At 41.2% G+C, this 25,594-nt stretch overlaps 1 protein-coding gene across 2 annotated transcripts in view; it reads right to left on the bottom strand.

The window, feature by feature from the left end:
• Positions 1–25,594, bottom strand: part of GRID1 (glutamate ionotropic receptor delta type subunit 1) — an 828,161-nt gene that overhangs the window by 589,919 nt on the left and 212,648 nt on the right. The gene's annotated exons all lie outside the window — the stretch shown is intronic.

The following is a 25,594-nucleotide window of genomic DNA, read 5'->3' as shown; positions in this document are numbered from 1 at the left end:
TAAAGAATATCCTGTAATGGACAACCTGCACTAGGACAATGAGATTGGATCAATAATCTTTTTCCTTCTCTATTTTCTATGATTTAGAGCATGTGCATGTGTGTGTAAGTAAAAAGTATAAGATATTTCCATGCATAAAGTACCAAAACTTAACTAAATACAATTGTTTTGGTTATTGCTCCTTCAGAGACAAAAATGGCCACCTGGTCATACTTTTGACCATGTTCCTCCAAACCTTTGTTGAAATCTCATCAAAATTTTCTGGCTCAACAGAGTTGTGCTCTTCCTTTTCTCTCCCATGCTTTTAAATACCACAGTACCTCCCAGTGTTGAGTACAGGTGTACTGAGGCTTGAAGTTTGGGTCAATATCTAAAAAACTTTCCCAAAGTTATGAAGTGTTTGGATTTAGGGTTCAGTTCAGTCTAATAAATTCAAACCCAAATCGGAACTTTCCCATTGATATAGGAATTTCAGATCCACTGGTTTGGACCCACCTGTAACATTAAGCAGATGTGCAGTTAAGAAAAATCAGTGCTCTGATATCCAAACTGGTCAAAAAATATCAGAATTATGAGGAAAACCTGAATCCTAAATTTTTTAGTCCAATTTCTAGGTTTTCAGAATAGAGATTCAGATAAACATCCATATTTTCAAATTATTATTAAACTAGTTGCACCCTTTTTCAGGTTCAAAATACTCTCTCTGCTTTACTGTAGGTATCCTTGCAAATGCCTCTGGTTCCACAATTTTAAACAATTTGTTCAGCTTGAATCCTACTTCACCTATGCATCATCTTTTAGCCAGGCATTCCCACAAAAAACAAGGGGAGGAGGGAAAAGACATTTCATTTCCTCCCACAAAATATTCTGAAGGCAGTTGGCTGAAACTCGGGTTTTCATGGTAAAAGAAAAATAATAAATGTTCCTTACCTGATTTCTCTTTTGTTGTTAACAAAATTACACAGGCTAACATCTAACATAACCCTGTGTTGTAAGTCTATATTTACATAGTTTGTATTCCCAGAGATAATGTTGCAGTCTCTGAGGTGCCTCTAGTCCAGTGCAAGATACTAGAGAATAGTATGAATTATCTCTACAGTGATTTCATGCTGAATTTGCAGTAGTATGTAGCAAGCAGTAAAAAGTAAAGAGAAATGCTTTTCTGGGCGCATACGGTACTTTATCTTTCAACCAGAAAATAAGTGCTAATAATATTTGTAATATGTTTACAGACAGAACCCCAGGCTCTGTGGAGATAAGTCTTCTGACATAAAATACATAACAAAGATGGAAAATGGTATTACTTGTGTTAAATTCAAAATGAGCATTTTGTCCTACAGAACCAAAAAAGTAAATGTAATTAGCTATCTGAGGTTACAATAAAATTTGCAAAAGGTGTTCTTTGACTCTTGGGTAATTACATTTACTGTAGCTATAGAAACAAGCAACATAAAATCCTTGTCTATGTGCAAGCTTTGTATAGACCCAAAAATGTTGTATCTAGTTAATGCTGCACAGTGAAGGCATCTAGCATTCCAGAAACCGTTATCTGCCCATGTTTGGGCCCATATTACAGTTTTGTTTATTTGTTTTTAAGGCGGGGACAAGAAAAAAAATGTATATATGGGGAGGAATGGCGAATGGTTTAAAACATTGAAATAAAATACTAAGAGATGCTAACTTTCTTCCCTTAGCTGCAAGTTTAAAGCCAGTTCATGAAAGATGCATCTGAGTGTTTCAAAATAATTCATGTTACATTGAGAAATCTTAAAGCTAATTTAGTAACTGTGGTAATGCAATGGGTGAGGAAGGAAAAAAGAAAATATTTAGTGTGTCTTTAAAAAACAGTTTAATCTAATAACTAAAACGCCTTAATCATACTGGTATTACATGGCATCATTGTAAGGCAAAGTTAATGCTGGGTGGGTGGGTGCCTTAACTGTGTCTTCTACCTTAACAAGTTTGGATTTCATTCAAATGTAATCTTAATTCTGAATTATCTGGGTTTAGAATGCTAGGTTTTGGGATAATTACAACATTCCTTGTAATGCTTTACTTTAAATTACTGATCCATACTCTCAATCTTACTCCAACTCATTTTGTCTGTGAATTGAAATACATACTAATAGCTAGGTTCTAATTTTTTTAACAGAATATTGCTGGCACTTTTTAAAAAAAATCTTTAATTTTATTTAAATCAGTTTCCAGTAGAGCCTGCCTAATGTTGAAAAATATTGAACAGCCTCCTTAAACATTTGCTATTACAATGTGTTGTATAGACACAGCAGATCTAGAGGTAATTTAAGAACTATTTTTCTTTCTACATGTAACCACTTCTCATGGATACTCCTCTTTCATTTTCCTGGGTCTGTTTCAAACTGAGGATAGGTCTACACAGCAAAAGATATGCATGGGCTAGCCTACCTTAGCAAGCTTTAATCCATCTTGTGCAGGTAGCAATAACGGTGAAGACAGACCAGCGCTGGCTTCAGAGCAGGCAAGCGACCTAAAGATGTACTCAGCATCTGTGCTAAGATGGTGCAACACACTCTGAGGCCCACCCTGTGCTGTCTTCTCTGCTATTGCTACCTGTGCGAGCCGGATCCAGTGAGGAATGTAGGGTGCGAGGATGTTAGTCCGCAAATAACGCATTAAAGCCTATAAAAGGCCTGTGTTAGGGGATGAACATGACAAACATAAAAAAAAATACTTTAAACACAGCAATAGCACTTTGGGTGTTTTATACCAAAAAAGAGGCTGCTACACACCATTCATTGGTATAACTCAAGAGCATCAAACGGAGGACTTTTCTGATACAGGAGATAAGGCAAGGGCGTATACATGCTGCTGCAGTTAAAGCAACATGAGTTCACCTGATTAATCAAAGGAACATGAGAGCCATGGGGGGGGAGGGGCGGGGAGGAAAGAAGGGAAGACCAGCCAGATCAGTGTAGCTGTCTTTTGGCAATTAATATTTTATTTCATTCAAAAAGGCCCGGTGAAGGGGGAGATTGGCTGGAGGAAACACTAGCACAAGACAATTTCGAACAACACAGATAGGCTTTAAAGGATGGCTAGCCCTCCTATGGATTTAAAACAGGGAGAATACAAGAGATTCTACATCGCTGTGTGAATCCATTAGCAGGTGATGTAAAATATTAACTCACAGGGTACTAATGTTGGTACATATGCATGGGCTAGCCTACCTTAGCAAGCTTTAATCCATCTTGTGCAGGTAGCAATAACGGTGAAGACAGACCAGCGCCAGACCATTATCTCTTTTTATAGCCCTTCCTGTGCAATAGCCCTATCACTGTAGTATGTGATCCGTTGAATGCATACTTGCAAGACTCCTGCAATTTTACAGATGGGACACTGAGGCACATACAGGCTAAATGATAGACCAAAAAAAAAAAATCAAAATCACGTAGAAAACCAAGGCAAGACTGGTAATTGAACCTTGATCTCCCGAATTCCAGTCCAGTGCCTTTATTGCCAGACCAATTTTCACTATAAGTTTATAATCAAAGCATCTTTCAAAAATGTATGAAATCAGCTTTATGCTGATAAAAGGGTCCCCTAGCCAGCAAGCTCCTATTACCAGCCTGCAAGGAACCAAATCCCTTTTTAAATATACATTTTTAATGGAGACTACTGTTCACTGGGCTTATTTTACTCTGATTTCTGTTAAGCTAGGATTTCAGAGGTGAACTCTAGTTTACTAAGTGACCTATCCAGTCTGCAAAAATAGATGATTGAGAGTTCAAGCTCTAATACAAAGCTCCATATTAAAGCCCTTTTTAAAAAGCACGAAGTCTTGGAGAACAGACACTTATTATAGAACTGGCACAAAAATCCATCCTTCCCCTCTTCTCCCCCGCCCCCAGCGGAGCTAAATGTGGATTGTCAGAAACAGAAACAAAATAAGAAAGACCACCAAACATCCTCCATTCAGACTTTTAGAACACAAATATTTCTCACTAGCCTGAACACCCCCCCCCCCCATACAAATGAACTACAAGGCAAGTAAGTCATAGTAGTTTTTGAGGACAATAAAATACAGGTAAGCCTAGAGCATATGGAGGAAAAATTCTCCAGGTGGAGTAAAACCTTCCCAGACAAATAATGTTTAAACAGCACAAGCTGATGACTTTTCAAATAGAATTGTGTACAGTATTGTAATAAAAGAGTTTAAAAGGAAGGAAACCGAAGAGGATTTTTATTATATGGACAAAGTACTCTGAGACACTACAGTACTGTTCTATAAGTACTGTGAAAGCAAGATGTTCTTGGCAGTCAGCATAATTCACTGTTTGCTATGCTGATTTCATTAACTATTACATCATGCTCGATTTCCATAATTGGCTTCAACTCTTCATTTTATAATCTACTCAGATTCAGTTTTGATGCATATTCCTATATATTTAACACATCGAGTTCTCCACATAATCCTTCATGGGCCACATAGAACATTCATCCTTCACTACCTCATGTAGCGTTTTCCCTAAAAGCAAAACTACAAGGACAAAGACCACAGTGTCTAAGATCTGACCTTTTCTTTTAGTCCTGACAGCTAAAACTCTCACCCAGGCCCTCCCCATCCACCATCTTGACTACTTCAACCTTCTCTTCTCTTGCCCTGACACACACACACACACACTCTTCTCTTGCCCCTGACACACACGTGCATGCACACACACACCATTCCTCCTCCAGACTATTCAAAATATAGCTGCTAAAATAATCTTGGAAGTCTCTTGATATGAGCATGTGACTCCCTCTAAATCCCTCCACTGCCTCCCCTTCTTCATCACAACTTCAAAATTCTTGCCCTAACTTGCAAGATGCTGCACATATCCCGTATAGCCACCCTGCTCTTTTTGGCCTGTTCTGAAGCTCAGTTGTGTCAATAAAAAGACTCCCATTGACCTCAGTGGGCTTTGGATCACCCTCTTAGTACTTTGCCCCTAAGTCCTCCTCCACCAATGATGCTCCATGCTCAGATTTTCAACTTCTCCCACAACCATCCCTACAGTGTGTTCCGTGCTGCCCTCTAAGCATGGCATGTCCTTTCTGAGCTAGAACAGCAGGCCTCCACGTTCTCATTCAAATTCCTCCTCAGGACTGATTTCTATCACAATGCCTATACAAGATGAGTCAGCAGAGACAATTATTTATTTTGTTCCACCATTCTGTGCACCTAGCTTTTGCTAAGTAAACTCAGAACCTTACTGCTGTAACTCATTTCCTTCCCACCTTTCCTCTTCCCCTCACTTCTGTTACCCTCTTCATTTCAGCATGTCTGAAATTAGAGAGTATTCTTTTTCAGGCCACTGACCGGGTCTTCTTATCTGCACTCTGAGGCAATTTAGCACAATGGGTGGTACTGTAAAATTATAATTTAATAATGTTTTTTAAAACACATGGAACACAACAATGCCATTATCCCTTTTCAGAGTACAACCACACTTAAAAAAACCCAAACAATTATATATAGAGAAAGGGAGTTATTTAGGATAGTCTTGTTATCCACTTGAGACTAAAAATTGCTTATTTTAATCATGCAGATTCTGTATACGCTAGGGAAATTTTCCATTGCTAACACTACACTAAAGCTTTACTAAAGCAAACATTATTGACACCAGCAGTACTGAACAAATGTTAGCAACAACAGGAAAGTTTCAATGATTTTTCCTAGACAAGCCCTCAGTTTCCGTTTGGACAGCACTGACATTCTGTATATTTTAGTATGTAAAAAAATTGACAGAGAAACTTACTAATTTTAGGTTGCACTTCACGGAAGGAAACTTTCCTCTTCCAGCCAAACTCAGGTTCCACAGGGGAAGTATTTGTTCAGCTCAGAATTAAATAAGTTATGATGTTGCCAGCTCATGATTTTATCACAAAAATTGTGATACTGTAAGTTTTTCTTAAAGCTGCACTTGCTAGAATCCCGTATATGGGAATCTCAGCAATCACATATATGTAACAAGTATTATAGCCCTTAGAGGTCACATTGCAGTGAAAAGTTTGAATACCATCAGGATCTTGCAAGATCCTGCCTATGATGATGACTTATCCGAAATAGTGTGGAAGAGAATTGTTTAGTGTAAAGAAGTGATTTCTGGGCACCCTTTTTCATCTGACTGATGTAGGGTCTGGTAATAATAAGTAAATATGGAACAAATGTCTTGGTCTTAAGTGGAAATTAGATTTTTATGATCCCATGGATCTTACTTCTGCTATTTTTAAACTGACCATTGCCAATGGTTTATTGAATTTGGCAGAGATTCTTGATTTAGGGGAACAAAGGACTCTGGTGGCTAAGAATCAAATTACATTATGTGTCAACTTTTAGAAAAATCTTTATTCTGAAACTGATTTTGATCCAGCCACAACAATCTAATGTTCTCCTCTACTCCTCTACATCTTCGATTTGTGCATTATGAAACATATACTGCTTCCTAAATCATACCAAAATATATATCAAGAGTCATATTTATCTGATATGATATTAGAGGGTTCAGATTAAGGCAGAAGCCTTGGGATCCTGGCCACAGAATCACAATCCTAAACATGAGCCAGTGACCCATAGATAACACTGTGCATAGCTGATTGCTACCAGCACAAGAGTCAGACAGGAGTAAATGCTCCCAGATTATATGGTGCCCCACCAGTGGAACTCCAGGAAAAGGAGACATATAGGCAGAGTTTTGTTGCTGCAATTCTGCCAGCAGGTACATTTCATCCTGTTGTGTAGAGGGCTGAAAGATTTTGGGAAGAGAGGGGGGAATTTTATATATGACATTTTGATGAATATGGACCCATTACAATTTCAATTCAAACCTGGATACTCTATCCCCTGAATTGTGTGTGTTTCCACAAAACATGCAAATATAGAGAGAGACAACAGAGAGCGCAGAGATGGGCGAAATTCACATCTTGGGCCCAGTCCTATAAATGCAACTGATTAACTTTATCTACCTGAGTAGTCCTATTGGCACTACTCCCAGGGTGAAGTTGCTCACTTCCATACGTGTTTGCAGAGTCTTGCCCCTGGATTTCAAACAAGTCAGATCCAAGTTTTTGCTTCAGCCTAGTTCAAATTGTGAACTGTTCCCATTCCATGATATTTTTCTTCCTTTTAAATTAATTACTCACTAGCCCCTTGAAGGCTTGAAACTAAAAAAAACTGTTTGCTAATAAAAGTGAGCTCTCTGCCACTGCACACTGTTTTTTAATGATACGAATGTTGGGGACACTGGGGCATGGCCACTAGGTAACTCGAGGGGATGGAAGACCACAAGTGTCAAGCCCCCTCGCACTAGGCCCAAGTGTCCTTGCCCCCCCCCTCCCGCCTGGAGGCACTCACAGCAGCTCTGCGTACTAGACCCAAGTGTCCTTGGCCCCCCCGCCTGGAGGCACACACAGCAGTTATGCTGAGGATCTGCAACAATATGCTGCAGAGTCAGACTGCCTGAAACTAAGCAAGGCCAAACAGGGCAGATATGGAAGAACAATGCTGAATAAAGCAGCTTTATGTGTGGTTTAAGAAATGATACAGAGAACAAGGGAACTAGCTGGGAACTGGATTGGCTGGCTATATGGATACTTAGGGCAGCTTGCTATTGGATAAGTATGCTGGGAAAAAGAGGTATAAAAGCCTGTGTAACTTCCTGCTCTGTGTGCAGGATTTGCACCTTTTTGCAGCTGCAAATAAACTTTTCTGCTTCTCCACCCCATTGTGATTATTGGGTGTAGCACACCGGGTAGCGAACCAACTCCAGCTGTTGTTTAGCCTCTCGGCACTGGGGGCCGGCAACACTAACGCAGTTTGGAAAATAAAATTAAATTATCTAGACTATGAAACAAAATCAGGTTATAGAGAATTTAAACCTACCAGCCTTGATAATATCTCATTAACAGAAAGTTAAATGTTATATATACTGTGCATTTGTGTGTGTATACTTAGCAAAAAGCAGTTGTAAAGAAACACATCATTGTAGCAAGTATCACACACACTGGCTTTACTATATCAGTGGAGCTGGTCAAAAAATGTTTGGCTAAACTTTTTTCTGTCTAAGTCAAAATGTTTTGCAGAAATATATCCATTTTCATGACATTTTCATTGGAAAGGTTTCTCGGGTGCAGCTGACAGGTAAAGGACTTGAATCTGGTCTATGGCATACCAGGCCAACATCCTAACCCCTTGGCAAGAGAGCACACACATGTGCTTTAGAGACTCTCTTAGGCTATGTCTACATTATGTTTCAAAACCCATGGGAGCAAGTCTCAGAAAACTCTACAAATTCAGGCAAGTGCCATGGCACTAAAAACAGCCATGCAGACACTGCGGCTCTGAAGCCCACCTTTCTTCCTGGACTGCCAAGCCCAAGCCACAATGTCTGCATAGCTGCCCCTAGCGCCATAGCACAAGGCCTGCAAGCCAGAATCTGTAGACCCAGGCTCTGAGACTCACTGTCACAGGTTCCAATATGCAGCATAGACATACCCTCAGTCTCTCTCCTTGTTGTTTTCCACTGCATACGAGTTCATATGTTTCATGATTTAGAAGATGGTCAGTGTATGTATATCAAAGGTGTAGTGGGAGAGAGGGGACCCCACAAGGGCAAATTCGAATGACAATGATCAGAATGTTTGGGTTTGCTGCTAAGGGAGTTCATGTGAAACATCCCAGCACGGTAACATGTCAGGTATTTCCAAGGCCAATCCACAGCAAAAAGTTTCTAGGAATGCACAAAAAGATTAGACTTTTTTTTTTTAAATGGTGCCAGGGTTTTTTGCCCAGATTCAGTTCAGCACAGGCTGTAAGCCCACAATCTATGGTAAGTGCATTTCTACTCAGCTTTCTGATCACTACCAACAGACTTTACTTATTGTGGCTTTTGCTCAGCAGGAGCTTTGTGTCCTAGATCTCAGCAAAGCAGGTTTTATTCTGACAGTATTTATACCACTTTTGTAGAAGTTGACATTCCGCCATTATAGTACATCAGGCACCAAACAGGCCTCTTAAACAAGAAACTTAAAACTTGAAATGCTCCTCTGTGTACTGAAGTAATCTATTACAAATCTGCTGTGTGCTTTACTCTTTTTATTGTAGCTGAGGGACTTTACGCTTAGAAATACTGGACGCTTTACCCAGGCCACCTTTTTCATTGCCTCTAGATATGTGGACATACTTTAAGTGCCAGTTATTTCTTGGTATATCACAACACCCAGTTCCATTGTACAATATCTTCCCAGCTATGCTAACTGCAGGAATTTCTGTATTTTAAGATTTAAGAGTCAAGATAACTGTTTCAGAAAGAGGGATAATAGCAGCTGTAATTTGTGACAGACTCCCACAGGCAGGCTCCAAGCAGACTTCTCCACAATCTTGTCAATCCTGACCTGTTTACCCCTTCGCTGTCTCAGTTCTGAGCCTCCCTGAGCAGAGAAATTCTGTTGAGCCAAATGATAGTGGTTTGTGATGTGGGACTTAAGGGATATGAAGATCATTTTCTCTTCTGATCAGTCAGTAATTGAATGCAGGTATCCAGAAGCCAAAGCTTTAGAGACAAAGGCCAATGTGGTAGCTTATCTAGCTGCCAAGACTCTATCAACTCTTAATCTGTAGTAAAAAACAGAGGCAATGAAGATTCTCTTGTAACTTAAGATTCCGTAATAATGCGTGACTCTTATATAACTCCACCTTTGAGGATCTCAAAGTCCTTTATAAACATTAGTTAAGACATGACACAGGAGACTGATGAACTGGTGTTTTCCCAAGACACAAGTAGGCTGCAGCAGGAGAAAGGGATAAAACTCAAGTCTCCAGCTTCTAGTCCTGTGCCCTAAGCACAGACCATTCCTTCTCACTTTCATCTTTACAGACCTCTTGCTCTATGGTGAATCCATTTGGCTACCATATGGTAAGAAAAGGCTTCTCATTGTATATGTGCCTATCGATTACAAATGAACCCATGTATAGCTAAACATTTCTTCTGCAACAGAGAACAAAGGTTCATAGGCACCATGCTAATGAGTCTAGGGAGCATGGAAGCAGGGGAATAACTACTATACTGCCTACTACCCTTCATTTCTAGCTCCCACCATACTCTCTGAATATCAAACACACACAGCTGTTGGTGGGGGAAGGGCCAGTGATAGTTGATGGTTGGTGGGGGATAATATTTAGAATCAGCTGCTTTTCAAGTTACACTTGTAAGGTATGTGGCAAATCATTATGTCTCTTAACACGATGCCATGAAGTGCTGTTCTTCAGCTTTTACCCTTCTTGGGGGAAGCGGTAGTTTACTGCAATAGACAGGCAGTCAGTGGTGGCCAGGGAAGAAGAGGGACCACAGAGAGAGAAGCCAGACCAGAGAGAGAGAAGGACAGATACTTACATGTACATCCTGTGATCCATGCAGTTTTAAATACAGGCTAATGGCTCTATCCAGACCACTGCTAGTATCTCCCCCTTGTTCATAGACAACACCATGTTTTCCTGTCTGCCATTTCAGTGCTTTTGCTGTTTTTATATTCCCTTTCTGTAGGACAGGCATTTGTACTTAGAATTAAGTTTTTCTATTTTTGAACAAAATGTCCAGCTTTGTAATGTTCAAGCGTGGTAGTTGTTGCTTTTAAAGCTTCCCTATATTGAGCAGGGCTTCCAAGACTAAAGTAAGGTCAGTGGAACATGTAGGAACTATGTAACACAAGTACAAAAACAAACCAACCAGATCAGAAATAATTTTTTTTTAATTTCCATGTATGTCCTACTTAAACTGTACTAGTCTGACTAGTCACTTAGATGTCCCCGGAACCCTCATCCACACCATTTCTTTACTTTGGCAGTATCAATAATGTCAACAAATTAAAACTCTCAGTAGTCAGTACATTAAGTGGTAGGAGCCATACAATGAAACCACTCAAAATCCATTTCCTAAAGATTTCATAGAAAACTAATGCAGTATTCCACATCTATGTAACAAATAGGGTTCATAAAAATAAATTACTTGTTAGAAGGGAATTACTGTCTCGTGATTATAGCAGACAATCAAGAAGCTTGCGTTCTCATTCCAGCTCTGTCACTAACTTAGCCCTGGTCTACACCGCGGGGGGTTGATCTAAATTATGCAACTTCAGCTACGTGAACTACTTACCGTGGTGTCTTCACCGCGATGAGTTGACTGCTGCTGCTCCCCCGTCAACACTGCCTGAGCCTCTCGCGCTCTGGAGTACAGAAGTTGACGGGAGCGCACGCAGGGGTCAATTTATCACGTCTAGACTAGGCACAATAAATCTAATCCCGCTGGATCGATCGCCGCCCACCAATCCAGCAGGTAGTGAAGGCATACCCTTAGTGTGTGATACTATGTGTGACTCAGTTTACCCATCTATAAAATAATACTTGACTCAAGTGAGTTATATATAGCTTAATTAATGTTTATAAAGAGCTCAAAGTTACTTGTGCAATAATTACATACACAAAACTACATTAAAAACATAATTAAAATTGCATAACCAAGCATTCAGAAGCTAGGAAATGCCAGAATTAAGACTGCCTGGGCAACTTAAATCAGTCCCCTTCTGCATATGCATTATGATACAGACTTTAACTACATGATCACATACCACTTTTTCCAGAGGAATGCTCCCCCATCTAGTGCACAGTTCTCAATTAACAAGCAGCTATTTAATATTTTATTTTATCCTCATAGTTCAACGTGTGGCCTCATGCCTTATTTACTGCACTCTATCCAAACTCTTCTCTGAAGACAGCATTATTAATTTCATTGTGGGCTTTCTATGGCACTCATCACTATAGTATCCCCATTTTACTGATGGAGACCTAAGGCAAAGAGAAATTAATGTCAAAAGCATTCACTAATTCTGGGTGCCTAATTTGAAACACATGGGGCCTGATTTTATTAGAGTACTTAGCATTATACAGCACTTTATATGTTTAATCACCACTCCCGTTGATTTCAGTTACAACTGAGTTCTCAGCACTTCTTCAAACCAGGCCCCAAGATCTCAAGCCAGGCACCCAGAAAATAAGGAACAAATAATTAGTGACCGCCTGTGAAAAGTTGGGTTTACATGACTTTCCCTGCATTACACAGGAACTCAATGGCAGAGAAAGAAATAGAATCCAGTTTTCCAGGACAGCATTCAACTGCCTTAACTGTGAGGCTGTCCCTTCCCTTCCCATAATCTCCTGACACATTTACAGAAGATTTTAACATTAATAAAACTATATATTTTTCTCAAGCCTTGTTCTCAGAAATGGCTGAACCTTTTTGGCTGAAGTTTTCCAGACAATATTCAGCCTGAGGCAGACACATGACCTGGAAAATTTCAGCTTGAGTGATTAAAGTTTGGCAAAGCTAAAAGCAACTAAAACCACGGTCTTAATAATAGGCCGTGTTACCAGGTCTGTCTATAATAGTGAGCAACTACATGCTACTAAACAGGTGTGCAAGTCTTAAAAAAGAGTATCTGATATAATAGAGCCTATCAAGGTACTGAGGAAACATACAAGACCTTATTTCAATATCAATTGACAGTCCTGTTTCCAAGCCCAAAGGCCAGTTCACAGAAGGTCTTTGTGTTCCTCACCCTACTTCATCATTCTGAAACAACAACAACATGCAAACCATTCCACTACAATCTGAAGGAGAATCAAATTCTAGACCCAATCTTGGACCTGAACCTTACAGCTCAGAGAAAGAAATTTTCTACTATCAGGAGTGTTACCTTGAGGCCAATCAGCAGAATAAGAACTGTACTGAGGCAATCTACAGTTTGCAATGAATCCAGCTGCTACCTTTGTGTAGGCCATTTCTGTAACTGGCAGAATGCAAGTCCTGCTCTCATCCCCTCTAGGCTCTCGCTCCAAAGGCTTGAAATCCATATTCAGCGTGCTGTCAAACACCCAGCTGGCTGCCAGCACACAGATGACAGTTCATTTTGATAAAGGTCTGAATCTCCCCAGAATACCACTCTCCTCTCCACTCCTGCCTCACAGAAGGGGAGAAAGATACATGTGCAGAAAGAAGCCAATTATTTAGGATCAGAGGAGGAGATTTTCAAAGGCACAAATGGCAGTTAGGTTTTCAATCTGCACTAAAAGTCAATGAGAACTGGGCACCTAACTCCCATTTGACCTTAGAAAGTGTTGCCCAGAGACCTTAATCATTTGACATCGATTCTTATTTAACAAGACCTGTACTGTGCTGGGGTCACTCAAGCAAACAGTGCCTGAAGTTGAACTCCAGGTAGGCGTGTAGCCAGATGCTCTCAGGGGGGAATCTTTCAATGTAAAATTCACTTACTACACTAATTCACTTGTGCAAGAGACTAACTGGCACATAGTGCAAAGCCCATCTCTTTCCATAGGCTATGGGGAGCAGGGGCTGGCTGCAAAATTCCATTTCAGGGAGCATGACAATCAGGATCCAGATTTCCCAAGGGGGAGAACATGGGGTTTGAACCCCAAAGAATAAACAGTTGAATCAACGGATTGTATACAATATTATTGTGCTATAAAAATATGTTGAGTAAGGTCTTCTATGAAAGCTTGTAATTTTTAAGCTTAATAATTATGTGATGTGTACAGTCTATGGTTATGAATTTATCTATTTGTGTACATAGCTGGGCTCAAATTTTAGCTCCACCTCACAGCAGGACAGTGAGTGATCGGACAGGGAGAAGAACCTCCCAAACCAGGTGTTTTCTTAAAAGCAGACTCAAGCAAGGATTTACTGTACAACTCAGGAAATGGCCACAATGGGCCATTAACTTCAATAGTAAGACATTGAAACAACTAGGGATTTCCCTACATTGAGTATCTATAGTGACTAAAGAAAAAAAAACTGCAAACCCTTTTAAAAATGGAAAGGATTTGAAGTGAAATGAATCCAGAAATAGAGGGACGGCCTCTAGGCCGGAAGCTGTCCGAAAAACATTGGATTAGGTTTCGCTAGGGGGTACACTGTTAAACTGTTCAAAAGGTGACAGGCAACTTATATTAGAGAAGGGATTTTACCTAATATGGAAATGTAAAGCCTGAGGTTGTGTGTCTTTATGTTTATTTACTGTGTAACGTGCATGTTTGCCCTCCCTTACAATTTCATCTCTGAATTGGTGGTTTTTATATTAAATAAACATTTTGTTCATTTCTACCCCAAGCAGGTTTCTGGGATGTAAACTGTGTGGATTCCAAGGTAAGTTGGTATCCAAGAGAAAGGGTCTGCTTTCACATCTTCAGAGGTGATGAACAAAAGGGGTGGGAGTGTCCACGTGTCTGGTAGTTAAGAATTTGGCAAGGAAGGATGTGGGGACACTCCAAACTGGAAGGGCTGTTGGTGTCACCCCTGCAAGAAGTAATTAGGCCAGAGGAAGCTGAGTGAGACCTTGTGCTTGTGGACAGGCTACTGGTGTCAGGGCTCTGAGCCACAGCAGCAGAGCATTAGTGCACCCCAAGATTACAGAGCAAGGAGTGACAGAATCCCTCAGAGGTCTAGGTAGGCCTCAAAGCATCACAGTGGCATAGTTGGTAGTTGTCTCAATGTCTTTTCATAGTTGGCCCACCGTTGTCTTTTCCTGGGTTAAACAATAGATTGTTACTTGAGCCTGGTTTGTGTAAACACCTGGCTTGAGAGGTGCCTCTCCCCGTTGGATCAGTCACTGTCCAAAGTTTGAGCCCAGCTATCTATATACATAAACACATAAATTCATAACCATAGCCTCTACACATCTCATTATGCTTTAGTTTAGAACATTACAAGCTTTCATAAAAGACCTTACTCGGCATATTTTTATAGCCCAACAACATTGTACACAATCAGTTGATTCAGCTGCTTATCCTTTGGAGTTCAAACCCCCTAGTCAACCTTTAGGGTATCTGGACCTTTTTGTCACAAGGATTCTTGTTTTTCATCTGACCTTTCTTTTTTTAAATGTTATTTTTAAAAACTGTTTACATGTGTTCTGAGACTTTTGTAACTGGTCACATTTTATGAATCACTCATATGTGCTCATTCCAGAGTGCTCTTAGTACTATACACGTGCATCACTGAATAATATTTTGGACTTTAGGAATACAAAGCTTTCACCTTTATATGACTAATTCAAATCCAGTTATCCCCAGTTCAATAATCACTAGAATTCGATACCAACTGTTTCCTCGCTCTGCAAAATGAGTTGGTGGTCTCAGTCCAGTTCTTAATGGACTGGTATCCACTTCCACAATTCGCATGGTCAGTCTTGCTGCCCATCCCATCAGAGAGGACATGGCTTAATCTACATGCCTATCTTCTTTCTCTTAAAGCACCCTCCAAGTGGAGACACAAGGCAGGGTTGTGCAAGGAGACTTCTTCAGCCACTGTTCCAATCCACACTGTACTTTACCTGTCCTGTGAATAAATAAAGGTTTGTCTACACTACCATGTAAGTAGTAGTAGCAAGTTGCAGTAGAACCTCAAAGATATGAACACCAGAGAGTTACAGATTGCCTGGTCAACTGGATACCATGTGAAACTGGAAATAACCAATCAGGTAGCAGCAGAGACCCAAAAAAAAGCAAATATTGTACTGTGCCTGTATTGCATCTTAAAAGTAGACACATCTGAGCTGCCAGTCCCCTTCCCCTCCCCACCCCCACCTTGACCCCCACACATGGGGAAACCACTTACAGCAAGATGCTGGGGCTGCCAGCTCAACACAGCCAGAGCCAGCCAGCAGAGCAGAAGCAGCACTGGGGTTTACACCACTTTCACCCCTCCCCCCTCCGCTGGGAAGGGGACATGCTGTTTTTAACACCCCCTCTCCAGGGCAGGAGGGGGACGCTCTGTTTTTCCTCTCTCTCTCTCTCTCTTTCACACACACACACACCCTCTGCTGGGAGGGGGACAAGCTTGCAAACTCATACTATGTAGGAAGCTCAGCTACAGCTGAAGCCTGGCCTGGAGTATCAGCTGCTGGATCTGGAGCCCAAACTGTGCTTTGTTCAAAGTTACGAACATTTCAGAGTTACAGACAACCTCTATTCTCAAGGTTACTCAACCTCTATTCTGAGGTTACTATAACTTACATCGCTCACGGATGTGAAAGCACCACCCCCCTGAGTGACATACATTACATCGACTTAAAGCGGTGTCTACCCCGCTCTAATGTTGGTGAGAGATGCTCTCCCAACATAGCTTCCTCCTTTCGTTGAGGTGGAGTAATTATGCCGACAGGAGAGCACTCTCCCATCAGCGTCTTCACCAGACACGCTACAACATCACAGCCGCACCAGTGCAGTCTCTGAGGTTGTCAATTCAGCACATTTCATTACATTAAAAAAAAAAAAACCCTAGTACTAGACTATGAATTAATGTTACAGCATCTTACTCAGTTAAGTGAGTTTTCCTTTTCTTTTCAGATACTCATGAAAGGAGAAAAATTCTAAAACTTAATAAGTTCAATCTGTTTGATGCAAAAACTAGACATAGGGGAAACTGGTCAGAAAATGGGTGCCAATTAGTTTGAGAAGCAAAGTGATGTGACTTGCATTGATTTGGTATCCAATGGGTGCACAAAATGAATGAAACACACATTAAGGACCATGTTCTTCCCTGCACCAGTACAGAACTTGGCACAGAGACTGTGGGGAGGATAATTGGCCGCTATTCTTTGAGTTGCCCAGGAGTAGCTCAGCCATTGGCACAGACTAGATCAGGGCTGATCTGATTTCTTCCTTGCTGCAACAGCCCCCTTGAGCTGTTGCACACACTGCAAATTAGCAACTCTAATAAATATTTGGCATTATTTGCTCTGCCTTAATTTGGACCTAACTATTTTCCCTTAGGAAGGAGATCTTGTACAACCCTCCTTGGAGCCTTGTCCTGGCTGCCCTGAAAAGTGATTCTTACTCTGCCAGTGTCTAACCTAGTACCCACTGAGAGGAGGCATTTGCAGGTGCTGAGCGAGACGTAGCATCACATTTCCACAGTCTCAAAATAAGCTCTCAACAAGACACGTCTGTTCATTTGCAACTACACTTCAGTTGCCAAAATTGACACCACCTCCCAATAAATCACCAGCCCCCCACTCCAAAACTCATTCTCACTAGCATGTAAACCTGTTCAATGACTAAACACACACTTGAAGAATTTGCATTTGGAAAACAAGATGAACTTCAAACCTTGTAACATTAACCTGAAGCAGGAATGAATATAATAAGGCAATTAGGACAAGCTCCAGGAAAAGAAAACTTGAGCTCAGTGAATATTTTGAGGAGCAAACATTGGTAGCTTGCCACATCGCTATTTAAGATAGTCCCCTGGAAACAACAGAGCTGACTGCACGCTGCATGTTGTATTCATTTCTTGCCATTTTAGAAGATTTTCAGAGGAACGTCTGTCTTACTGTACAGTGACACTTTTTCCCTGCAGGTTTTCTTTGATGCTGTCTTCAGCACCCATCATCACCACTAACTGAATGAAATTTCACCCTTCTTGCCTTAGTAAACCTCTCTGACCATGATGTCCATAAGACCAAATATTTTTCTGCAAACAGAAACTGTCTGTCGTGAATTTCCTACATTTAAAAAAAAATTGCCAACAGCAGCACTCAGCACTGAGAGACACACAGGGTAGCACTGAAACAAGAAACAAGGTCCTCACAGACTGCCTCATGGAAGGACCTATTGACAAATGAGGAGGCTGATCCAAAGCCCATTGAAATCAATGGGAGTTTTTCCATTGACTTCAATGGGCTTTCAGTTAGGCCCAAACGTTATGCCAACATGAGAACTTGTAGAGGACAGCACACAGAAATCATAGAAATGTAGGACTGGAAAGGACCCTAATAGGTCATCTAGTCCAGTCCCCTACGCTGAGGCATTATCTAGACCATCCATGACAGGTGTTGGTCTAACCTGTTCTTAAAAACCTTCAATTACAGAGATTCCACAACATCCCTTAACTACTCTGACAGGAATTTTTTTCCTAATATCTAACCTAAACCTCCCTTGCTGCAATTTAAGCCCATTACTTCTTGTTCTGTCCTCAGTGGTTAAGGAGAACAATTTGTCCTCCTCTTTATAACTATTGCTACACACTTGAAGACCATTATCTTGTCCTCCCTTGGCCCCCACAGTCTTCTCTTCTCCAGACTAAAATAAACCCAGTTTTTTCAATCTTCCCTTATAGGTCATGTTTTCTAGACCTTTAATCATTTTTGCTGCTCTCCTCTGGACTTTCTCCAATTTGTCCATGTTTCCTGTAAGTGTGGCATCCAGAACTGGACACAGCTGGAGCCTTATCTGTGCTGAGTACAGTAGAACTACTACTTCTCGTGTCTTGCTTACAGCACTCCTACTAATACATCCAGAATGATGTTCACTTTTTTTGCAATAGTGCTTCACTGTTGACTAATATTTAGTTTGTGATCCACTATAAACCCCAGATCTTTTCTGCAGTAGTCCTTCCTGTGCAGTCATTTCCCATTTTGTATTTGTGCAATTGATTATTCCTTCCTAAGTCTGATATCCTTCCATATTTCAAGGGGGGAGGCCACCCACTTTGGCCCATAAGGTACCGATAGCACTTGCTGAGTGAGTTCTAATGGCCCTCGTGGCTCCCCGTCTGCAACCAAATTATTATTCTTTATATAGTGCAACAGATATGTCTGGTACTTTATGAGCAAATAAGCCATGTTGCCCTGACCCCACACAGCTTACAATCTAGGTTAATTAAGCTATGTCATGATATTGGGAGTCATGTCAACAGCACGGCAAACAGAGGAATATTACTTGCATTTTGTTCATCATACCCTTTCCGTATTTTGTTTTAGAGTCAAATAAACCTCCATAATGCAATTGTTCTCATAGTTATTTTATTAGTTCCCTTTGTATGTCCCCTGTTCCACTGTACTGTATTGTAGTCACACTTCACGTTGCTTCTCTTAACCCTACCAACCTCCCCCTCCCCCCAGCACCTCCTGCCGGCCCCGCCGATCAGCACCTCCCACTTCCTCTCAGCGCCTACCACTGATAAGCTGTTTCACTGCATCCTCTGGAGGAACTGGGTGGGGAAAAGGCAGGGTGGAAAGAGGCAGGGCAGGGACTTGGGGAAAGGGGTGGAGTGGGGGCAGGGCCTGGGCAGAGCTGCAGGACCTCCTCACCTATGTCCCGGGCCCCGCATCCCCCTACAGATGGCCATGCCTCTGGGCACAGTGTAGATGTATGGCATTTGGGGGAAGCATAAAGAAAATAAAAGCTTTGTCTCAAATAAATCAATTATATTTCCATGGGAGGATGGGAGGGAAGAGAACCCAAACTTGTTGCTTTGCAAGAGTAGCACATTTATAATACACCATAGGTCCAAGGGTAACAGACTCTGCACAGTAGACTCTCTCTCTTTCTATGGTAAGTTGGAAACCCAACTACTTTGTTCTTTTCAGAAAAAAGCATGACTCCTCTTCTCATTTTAAAATATAGATGCTGAAAAAGCAATTTTGCAATATCATTTGTTGAAGAGTGAACAAAAATAAAAAGCCTCATTTTTTTTATTTAACCAAGATCCTCAGTGTGAACTTTAGAAACTCCAAAGAATACAGTAAAATGTCAGCAAATCCTCATCACTCTTGATCCAAACACTGAATTACTTTGTGTGCTGAAGACAATTGTAAGGGAATAGTGGGATTCGGAGAACAGTCTTCTGAATTAAGGCTAATTGTGCAGCTTTTACAAAACAATACTAAGAAATGTTATCTATTATTCTTGTATTGCTAATTAATGAGACATAAATTAGTTTCCTTCCTCTGACCTTTAACTGGGTTTTCAGATGACAACTGAAACCCCAGCAGAAATTTCAACAGTAATATGCAGCATCTTCAAAATGCCATAGCTCTATAACAAATGCAAACAAATACAAGAGTATGACGGGTTTTATACAGGTTTGATGAATGTCTAGCACAAGGAGCTTTGTCATCATGTTATCTTCCTGCAAATGCTCTACACTGAGTAACTATATAGTGCCTTAAAAATTACATGACCCTGTAGAAACTGCACAATGCTTTAGACAAATCTGCTTCACAATCTGATTTCTCATTTTGTTTTCTTTCTACAGTTGCATATTCCCATCTTCATTCTCACCATACCCGTGTTCCCAATTCCAAAAAAGCTTCCCTTTATTCTTTGTCTGTACCTTTGCTCATTTTTAGGTCCTAATACCTTCCTTTCATTGATTATTCTGTTTCCCCTTGGTTGTCTGTCCTATTTTATCATCCAGATTGTAAACCAGTAGGGCCAGATCTTGTCCTCTGCTGAGTGGCTGGGATAGAGAAAAGGCAGCTCGGGGATCTTCCCTTCATCCTTCCCTCTATATCGCGTGCTGGATTCCCATTTACTGTTCAAGAAAGAGTTAAGGATTTGTACCTGCCCCTTCCCTAGCATAGCAACAAAGGGGGTGCAGTCTGCCAGCTAGGGGTTGCCACCAACCCTGCAAACACACATGAGCTAGGAGAACATGCAGTTCTTTTAACAAGGATCATTGACGTAGACGCCACTGTGTGGTGCTGTGGTTACTCCATGGAATCCTGCAAAGACGGGCAGGATTTGGAGAACAGATGCCACAATGGCCAGCAGCACTGTCCCCTCCCTCAGCTCTGGCCAAAGCAGGATTTATTCCCTAGTTTTTAAATCTCTCCTTTTCTGCGTATTATCCCCACTCTTACTTTATAACAGAGCTTGTTATCTTGATTGCCAGGGAGTTTCACCTGTAAATTCCCCAGGAATTGATAACCACAGAACTCTTAGGTGCAGCATACTGAACAGCAGACATATTCAGAGCTAATAGGGATTGTTGCAATGGAATCTCCCATCATGCTCGGACCTGAAGATTGCTAAATCAGTCTGGGTAAAATAAGCAATCCACTGCACCTTCACCCAAAACTCAGGATAGTTTTTCAAAACTGAATGAGTTTGGCTAACCATTGACTTTTCATGCTATCCCATGTATGCACAATTCTCAACTAATTGGTCCCAGCCAGGATCAGACCTGTAATACCAGAATTCTTTGAGAAAAACCTTCTTCTCATGTGATTTACAGGCCAATTTTGCAAGTTCAAGTGTTTCCTATAAGCTTCAGATGTTTATTTGAAATGAACCTGAATTCAAACACCGTTTTGGAGATTTACCCATCACTACTCAGTAAACACATGCACTTTCTGTTCATTACTACTCTAGGTCTTCTAACGGTTGATTTAAGTGTTGCACAGAAGCCTTCCTTCATCCTCCTATATAAATATCATTCATATGAAGTTCTACTTTCACTATCAAGGCTGGTAGCCCTGAGATCAGAATATAAAACTAATTTGACTTTGATCTCCCAGCCTGCATATGAAACTATCCACTCTGCTCTGTGTGCCAGTTCTGTTCTTGTGAGGAGACTGAAATTTACAAGGACCCTTGAGCACCTGATTCTTGTAAGTTACACATTCCCTGTTGGGTCACAAGAACAAAGCCCAAAGCAGGGGTGGGCAAACTACGGCCCACAGGCCAGATCCGTTTTAAGCCAGCCCGTGAGCTCCTGCTGGGGAGCCAGGTCGGGTGCCACGCCATGCAGCTTGAACCAGCTCCGGTGCTCCCGCCGGGATGGGGACCACACCATGCGGCTCGGCCCCGCTCTGGTGCTCCAGCCTAGAAGCTGGGTTGGGGGCCGCACCACGTGGCACCTGGAAGCTGCGGCATGGCCCCACTCCGAGGGTCGCGGGCTGCTCCATGCCTAGGAGCCAGAGAAGGGACATACCACTGCTTCTGAGCCGCTTGAGGCAAGCGCCACCTGGAGCCTACACCCTTGAGCCTCTCCCTACGTCCCAACCCTGTGCCCCAGCCCTGATCCCCCTCCCACTCTCCAAACCCCTCGGTCCCAGTCCAGAGCACCCTCATACACCCCAAACTCCTCATCCCCAGACCCACCCCAGAGACCACACCCCCAACCAGAGCCCTCACCCCCTCCCACACCCCAACCCCAATTTTGTGAGCATTCATGGCCCACCATACAATTTTTATTCCCTGATGTGGCCCTCAGGCCAAAATTTTGCCCACCCCGGCCCAAAGGCAGAGTAAGACACACAACAGGCAGGCATTACACAAAAACAACCTCAGATTTTACTGTTGGTCAGACATCCTGCTGCGAAGCTGAAATTTTACCTATACTGAAGCCAGCCTTCTTTTGGAAGGTTAAGAAACTAATTAGGAAACATTTAAAAAGATGTCATTTTTCAGAGCTGTGTAAAGCTGGGGCCCATCATCCTTGACAACGTTCCTTTAAAACAACAACCCTGAGTTTTGGGAAAGTTTGGATTGCCATCAGAAACACACAGCCCAGACTCTTCCCTAAAGAGTCCCTTTTCCGGATATAAAATTCTGGAAACCCTCAAGATGCTTGTCAATATGATAGCAGAGGCTGGGTGTAATCTATAATTATGATATTCTATATGCTACTTACAACAAGGGATGCCAGTTGTGCTGCAGCACTGGTACCAATGTAACAAGCTCCAAAAAGCAAAGGGTTGGTGAATGGGTATCTACTTTGAATCTATTTTAACACTGGATTTGAAATTCATACTAACACTAGTGAGTGTGTGTTCTGTATAGGGGAGACCACATGCAGTTAAACTGGCTTACAGTAAAGTCTGGGGGAAAGAAAGAAGGTTGTTGGTTTATTCATTATTTTACTTTTACAGAATGACGTTATTGTACACGGAGTTTCATTGAAGCTTGGCATTTTAGTGGTTGATGTCTCTTCCATTCTTACCCTAGTAGTAAGGGCAACAGGGTTTCCTCTTCTCTCTGTCCAAGGCACAGCACAGGTATTGAAGGGTATGTGCTGCTCAGGAAAGACAGAAATAAAAGTAAAGGAGGTAGAGTAGCACTGTATATTAATGACGAAGTAGGCCGTAAAGAAATTAGAAAAGATGGAATGGACAAACCAGAGCCTGTTTGGGTCAAAATCACTTTGAGGAAGAAAGCTACTCAAAGGCTCTCCAAGATAATGCTTGGGATATGCTACAGTCCCGAGGATCCAATTTGGATATGGATAAAGACCTCTTTAATAGTTTTAACTAAATAAAAACTACTGGGATTTGTGGCATTATGGGAGACATTAACTTCACAAACAGATTAGAGGACAAGTCCTACTAATTATAGTAGGACCCTGATTTCCTGGGTGTGATAACGAACACATTTCTTCACCAAATAGTCGCCAAACCTACAAGAAGTGATGCCATTTTAGATTTGGTATTGGTGATTAGTGAAGACCTCACAGAAGACCTGGTTGCAGGGGACAACCTTGGTTGGAGTGATCTTCAGCTAATTCAGTTTAAACTAAATGGAAGATAAACAAAAATAGATCTACAAATATGGTCCTTGATTTCAAAAGGGCAAACTTTTTTTTCCCCAGAGGGAATTAGTTAGGGAAGTGGACTGGATCAAAAAACTTAAGGATCTGAATGTGGCGGCAGATTGGAATTCCTTCAAGTCAGAATTGTAAAAACTATCTGAAGCCTGCATCCCAAGCAAGGGGAAAAATTCATAGGGAAGGGTGGCAGAACGACCTGGATAAACAAACATCTCAATCAGGTGATTACGAGAAAGATTAGATGGATTAGCAAGGAAAGCTACCTCTTGGCGGTCAGAAAGTGTAGGGACAAAGTGAGCACTGCCACAAGCCAAGAAGAGAATTAAAAGGGAATTAAAACCAATAGTAAAAGGTTCTATAGCCATATAAATGAAAAGAAATCAAGGTAAGAAAAGTGGGCCTGCTAACCACTGAGGATGGGTTGGAGATTAAAGATAATCTAGGCAGGGCTCAACATCTCAACAAATACTTTGCCTCAGTTTTTAATAAGGCTAATGTAGAGCTTAGAGGTAATAATAGGGTGGCTAAGGGGAATAAACATATGTAAGTAGAATATCAGAGGGCGAAGTCAAACTCAAACATCTTAATGGGACTATATCGGGTGGCCCAGATAATCTCCATCCAAGAATATTCAAGGAACTGGCACATGAAATTGCAAGACTAATAGCAAGGATTTTTAATGAATCTGTAAACTCGGGTGTCAGACCCTATGACTGGAGAATTACTAATATAGTTATTTTAAGAACGGGGGAAAGTGATCTGAGAAACTACAGGCCTGTTAGTTTGACCTCCATTGTATGGAAGGTCTTGGAACAGATTTTGAAAGAGAAAGTAGTTAAGGACATAGACGTGAACAGTTACTGGGATAAAACAGGTTTCAGAGTAACAGCCGTGTTAGTCTGTATTCGCAAAAAGAAAAGGAGTACTTGTGGCACCTTAGAGACTAACCAATTTATTTGAGCATAAGCTTTCGTGAGCTACAGCTCACTTCATCCGATGCTCAAATAAATTGGTTAGTCTCTAAGGTGCCACAAGTACTCCTTTTCTTTTTGGGATAAAACACAACATGGTTTTACAAAAGGTAGATCATGCCAGACCAACCTGATCTCCGTCTTTGAGAAGATAACTGATTCTTTTAGACAAAGGAAATGCAGTAGATCTAATCTACCTGGATTTCAGAGAGGCATTTGATACAGTTCCACACAGGAAATTATTAGTTACATTGGAGAAGATGGAGATTAATATGAGAATTGAAAGGTGGATAGGGAACTGGTTAAAGGGGAGACTACAGTGAGTCATACTGAAAGGCTGGAGGGAGGTTACTAATAGAGTTGCTCAGAGATAAGTCTTGGGACCAGTCTTATTTAACATTTTTATTACAGTCCTTGGCACAAAATGTGGGAGTATGCTAACAAAATTTGCAGCTGACAGAAAGTGGTAATGTACTGCTAATATAGAGGAGGTCTGGAATAGCATGTAAGGGGATCTGGAAAACCTAGTAAACAGGAAAAATAAAAATGGAATGAAACTTAATAATGCAAAGTGAAAGATCATTCATTTAGAGCCTAACAACAATAATTTTTATTGTAAGCTGGGGACGTATCAGTTGGAAGTGACAGAAGAGGAGAAAGAACTGGGTGTATTGACTGATCACAGGATGACTATGAGCCATCAGTGTGATGCAGTCATGAAAAAGGCTAATGCAGTCCTAGAATCCATCAGGCCAGGTAGTTTCAGTAGGAGACAGGGAAGTGTTAGTATCATTATATAAGGCATTAGTGAGACCTGATCTGGAATAGTGTATGCAATTTTGATCTCCCATGTTTAAAAAAGATGAATTCAAATTGGAACAGGTATAGAGAAGGGCTACTATGATGATGCAAGGAATGAAAAACCTTCCTTAAGAAAGGAGACTCAAAGAGCTTGGCTTGTTTAGCTAACCAAAGGAAGGCTGAGGAGAGATATGATTTGTCTCTATAAATACAACAGAGAGCAGAGGAGTTATTTAAGTTAAACACCAATATTGACACAAGGAAAAACGGATATAAACTGGCCATCAGCAAATTTAGACTTTAAATTAGATGAAGGTTTCTACTATCAGAGGACTGAAATTCTAGAACAGCCTTCCAAGGGGAGTAGTGGGGGTGAAAAATGTAACTGGCTTCAAGACTGAG

The sequence above is a fragment of the Lepidochelys olivacea genome (assembly GCF_965140295.1).
Source record: "Lepidochelys olivacea isolate rLepOli2 genome assembly, chromosome: 7".
Lineage (NCBI taxonomy): Eukaryota > Metazoa > Chordata > Testudines > Cheloniidae > Lepidochelys > Lepidochelys olivacea.
Note: the sequence above shows the minus strand (reverse complement) of the source record. Positions and strands in the feature narration are given on the sequence as shown.